This window comes from Myzus persicae, unplaced genomic scaffold (genome assembly GCF_001856785.1).
Source record: "Myzus persicae strain clone G006 unplaced genomic scaffold, MPER_G0061.0, whole genome shotgun sequence".
NCBI lineage: Eukaryota > Metazoa > Arthropoda > Insecta > Hemiptera > Aphididae > Myzus > Myzus persicae.
Genome location: NW_019103936.1, coordinates 28,780 through 34,625, shown reverse-complemented (window position 1 = coordinate 34,625; position 5,846 = coordinate 28,780).

The following is a 5,846-nucleotide window of genomic DNA, read 5'->3' as shown; positions in this document are numbered from 1 at the left end:
TAAAAAAATTACTATCATTCCGATATGGAGATTATTTTAGAAATTATTATTTCAATATTAATGTTTATGTTTATATTTAATATGTGTTAATATCTCAAAATTATAATAATATGATAATGTATAAATATATTTATGGAAGACTGTTACATTAATCATTTTTGATTATTACACCCATGTATTTATTGTATGAAAGGGTTTATTCGTTTATTTTGTAGTATTAGATAATATTTATTATTATGATAAGTGACTAGTTTTAACTTAAGTTTTCAGTATATTTTGTATATATATTAATATTATTTGTATGTAGAGTATTGAGTAAAAGCATAATACTTGAACCTTTTTTATTTTATCAGGTTCATTATAGTACCTATACAATATTTTATGTTTACAATTGAAAGATAGGTTTACTACTATTTTAATATTTTTTGTATAGAATAAAAAGTATTTATTTTCTATTATTTTTAATAATTTGTCTTCATTTTTTTTTACCTTTAGCTTAAAATTTTTGTACAATTTTAAATTGTTTAAATACAATATTATAGATCTATATAACAAGTTATGATTATTTTTAAATGTAAACTGAGTTTAAATAAAGTCATAACTTACTTAAAAATAATAATATCAGTAAAAGTCTTCGATGGGCCCTCGATAATAATCTTACCTTTAAATTTTATAATAGGTAAATTCACTCTAGTATCAAAACTAACAGCACTATTGAAACTGGTGAACCTACATTTGTTGTTTCATATGTAAGACGGAGATAATACATGTGGGTGTGATGTCTTGACGAATCTTAACTATTAATATTTAATAATAATTTAATATGAATTGATTACCATTTATAATATGAGTCTGTTATCGTCTAATGTGATTCATTAAGTGAACATGCTCTGGGTGATCACCAATAAGTATATATTATACTGTGCTGACGTTGCAAAAATTGTGATCTGTGATTTACCAGAATTTATAGTATATTATGCCAGATGTCTTGCCTTTCCATTTCAGATCTAGCAAAATCGACATTTTCACTCATAATACCTATCTAATGTTTATAAGATATCCAAATATATTAGGATCATATGTCAGGCCAGAGAGTATTTTACTTTACCATGGATGAATACAAATGTTAATTCGAACTCTTGGATTATTGTGCATTGTGCCCCTATACATTTTAAGATGCTCTAGGGACTTCGGCAATAGGAAAGACTGCTTTGTCTGCGCTGTGCTGTTAAAACATGAAAAGATGATCTTTTGCTCAAAATACGCTTTCAGTATGACAGTACCACCATTCAGTAGTCTAATTTTTTTGAGCAAAAGACAGGTCACTTGCTAGTCTTTGAATAGTTACAGCTAGGCACAATAATTTTACTGGGAACACACCTGTTGGTAATTTCGCATTGAGATTATTATTTTAAGAAACTTGAAATACAGAACTAAGAAGGAAATCTTACCTACATCAGCCATTTCACAATAACCACCATAGAAGTATAGAATGAATGGTGAGATATTTACATAGGTCTTGTTGAAAAGTTGTCGCCATTCAAATTATACGATGTCTCAGCAATATCGAACTCCAATTTTCTGCTATAACCGTAACAATTGTGACTTGTATTTCCTGAAATAATTCTTGGGTATTGAATATGCGAACGAAAAATGCAGGAACCAACTTCAAAAACTAAAACTATTTTTGGTATAAACTATAAATACATATATATTAATGACGTTAATCTCCTATATCGAGATATTTTTTCAGTTTGTTGAACCATTTAGTAACTTAAATTGCACAATTAAAATTAATATGTGTCACTCGACAATATCACTGTTTACAACTCATGTGTACCTATTATTCTATTTTTAAATAATATACAACTACCAAATCCCAGTATATTAAGCAATATACTATTATTTGAGGATATAATCATTTTTATATTTTTAATGAAGTTAAATTATCTCTACTACTATATAAAGTTGTAGGGGGTTTTCTACGAACGCGCTAACGGAGAAAACACTGAACCTATTTAGCCGAAATGTTTTACTGATACACTTGACAGTCTGCTGAAGGTTTTATTACCACGTTTGTTAATAAAAAATAAGTATAAAGTTATACTAAATGTCCAAATACTCCTACGAGTGGTCTATTATCCACAATTTAATTTTATACAGTTATAGTAGCAATCAGTTACTAGTTACTACAGTTACAATGGCTTACGCATCGTAAATAAATACTCGCCGAAATTATAACCTACAAATTAATCTAATAGTTTTAATATTATAAGAGTTGTATGGAAAACACCGATCACTTATCTTAATAATAATATAGACTCAACAACAGATTAATAAGCATTTCTTTTGTATATGTATTCATTTTTAATAAAAATATATTTATCATTAGAAACCGCTAGAAACATTTCAATATGTTTTTATCGACCGTTTTTATATTACTTGCCGATCACTTTAAACGTTAATATTTGAATAAAAAAATTATACATATCATCGTCCTAAGGCAAAATAAACAGCCAATCTAGGCAAAGACGCAACGGGTCGGCTAGTACTGAATACATTAACGATGCACCCCTTATTGCCCATTTTTGCCCCTTAAAATCAAAATAATCATAAGATTGTTTTTTAGTACAATTATGCACGGCGGCTTAACTGGATAAAAATCTAGGAGGGAGGGGGGGGAAATAATTTATTCACCAAACCTAACCTAACCTCGCCGATAATCTTAATAATAACAAAATAAAAAGTTCAAAGTTTTGACGGAAACTATTTATTTGTTCAAGATTTTGGTGATCAAGTTTTTGAATGTTTAAGATGTTGACATGAATTTATGTTCAAGATTTTATCGTTCAATATTTTGATGTTCAATTGTTTGACATTTAATGTTTTGAAGGCCTCCCAACTAAGATTATATTCACATGGTGCTGATATATTTGCGGTTCATGTCAAAATTAAAGGTTTTGTGAAAAGTTAATTTTATTGCAAAAAAAAAAATTGAAAAAAAAATTATGATTGCTCTGATACATTTCAAACTTTCATAACTGAAAATAATATAAAAGTAGGTGATGACATAATATTAGCAAAATCAAACCTTATCATTATAATAATACGTTTATTAGTTTTTTTTTAACACACGTATTTTATTACATATTAAATAAGAGCGGTATTCTGGGAAACTGTTAGTTGGTTGGTAGGTAAACAGTTGCTGCATTGGTGCCACTGGTGCCAGGTGGACATCGTAACCTGTAGCCCTGTAGGGGTTGGAGGTGGGTCATGACCTGAAGTCCGGTCATTGCCAGTGGTAGGTAACAATACAAAAAAACAGTGACGATAACGGTTTAAAAGAGTATTAAAAGTTAATTAATTCAAAGATTGTATTTAAAAAGATAAAAACACGTGGTTTTCAGAATTCTGGATGTTTCTCTATAAAGTGGTGGAAAAACAGAGAAGACTAGAAGAGTTTAGATGGCTTTATATACAATTTTACGTTAAAATGAGTCATGAGATTAATACTTTTATTGACATAGCTTTTTTTATATTATATTCAATAGTTGACACGGACGTAATCTGGGAAGGGAAGGAAGTACGCACTGGGGCACTGCAGTACCTACCCACTTGCAGACATTTTAAAGATGGAATAAACATAGTTCCGCTACCCTGTTTTGTGCTTTATATATAAATATGTAATATAGTATAATAGTATATTTTTTTATAAATTTAGTTTAGGGCCCACTTCAATTTTTCAATTTTTTTTCGGAAACCTATGTAAATTACAACGAGTTGAGAACTATGGCTCAAAAATTAATTGGCGGAAACCATTACTTTGGAAGTTATACGCGTAGTCTTCCAAAGTTTGAGATGTTACCTACGCGTTTATACTACTTTAATGTCGAGTGCAGCATAATTTAAGGAAAACGAAGTCAATGCTCAATGATAAGACTGCATATTTTTATAAGGGGCAATGTATAATTTTTATAGACAACCAACAATAAACACAAAGCGTCGTCACACATAAACATTTATTCTTAGGTCTCTTTTTCAGCCCCACGTATACGCTACGGTATTCGTGTTAATCATACTTCTTTTTTTTTATACTATGGCGCGAAGGATCTACCGGATCTAGAGGCTGGCGACCGGAGCTGGCAGGCAGAAGGTGGTCCCATAAGCCACTCTATACTTGTGTTACTTAAATGAACAAGGTTAAGTTTACGTGTTAGATTATCCGTCTGCCCGAAGAGCAGGTATGCTCTTCCTCCTCCACTCACGACTCCGGAGGTGTCGAACTCACACCTACTCCCCCTGCAGGTTGGCTATTTTAGCCCCGGGGGTTCAGGGGACGAGCCCCTATCTAACTCGAGGTCCAGAAAACCTCAAGTTAGGCGACCGAAGCCGTTAGACGTAAGAAACCACTATACAATATTATATTTAAATATTATATATTAATAGTGAAATTGTATTTACCCAGTGATCTAATCCTAAGAACTATTGATTTTCAATAATTTATTTTCGGACTATCGTCTTTAAAACGTTGATTTTCAAAGTTTTCAAAATAAATAATTGAAAAATTCGTTATAAGCACGGTAAAATAGATGCATACACATGCAAAAAAACACTGAAAATTGTGAACTTCGTAATCCTATAACTTAAAAACTAATGGTTTCCGCCTATTAATTTTTGCACCATCTTTCTAAGCCCGTTAAAATACAGAGGTTTCCGAAGAAAAAAATTGAAAAATTAGAGCTAAACTAGATTTTTTCCTACATTTTTTATCGAGTAGGTAAAAATCTCTTTTTTATTTATAGATTTTCTTATCTTATTTTTAGTACTTTTTTTACTTTAGCTGAACTTACTTTTATTTTTATGTACTTTATAAATATATTGTTTTTGTATTCGATTAGAATTTAGAATCATCTTTAATTGTGAAAATAAAAGCAGTCATTGAAAACTAAAATAAAATAAAAAAAACTGCAATTATATGCATACAAATATTAAATAAATAATAAATAAGTATAATCCCTTTTCAAATAACTTAAATATTCCAGGTAAATGTGTTAATTGAATATACATTTCAAAGCAACAAATAAAAATAAATTTATAAAACCTAAAATTTGGAAGTGAGTTTTAAATTTTACTTAAAACTTAGTTATGATTAGGGAGTCACCGTAACGGATGTGTTAAATTTGAATTCGCAATATTCATTCACCATCGTATACGAAAAATGGTTCTCAGCGAAGACAGTCTGTCGTCTGTTAGCCTATAATATTTCTATCTAAGTAAATTGTATGTTATTATTGTGGTTAAATACTTAAATTCAGTTAAAGTAATTTAATTTACTATATTGTCTATTAGGCATTAGTACTACAGCAATAAAAGGTTAAATTCATTTTTGCCAAAAAAATTGCATTTGAAAATGTCATTATGTTTAAAGGTACTGTATACAATATATGAATATAATAATGTACACTAAAGGTCTCAGTAACCACGAATAATATTTTTAAATTATAACAAAATAACTAAAATTGTTATTCTTGGTTTTAACATGTAATATCGTTCAAATTTGAACTTCAAATGTCTGTAAAAAACAACTGTTTTTATATATTTCTTAGATTGGTAACAGTTATAACTATTTAAAGGGATACTTGTTTTTATGATATTATTGTAAAGGAAATGATAAAATAAACATTTGATGAAAATTTCAAGTACCTTAATTCCATTATTATTTTTTGAATAGCAACAAAATAAGAATATCGTTGTATGAGGCCTTGTTAATTATTACGGGTGAATATCCAATGCCTAACTTCAAACGCTCGTAAAAAATTTATTTTTAAACTTTTATTATTGGGTAA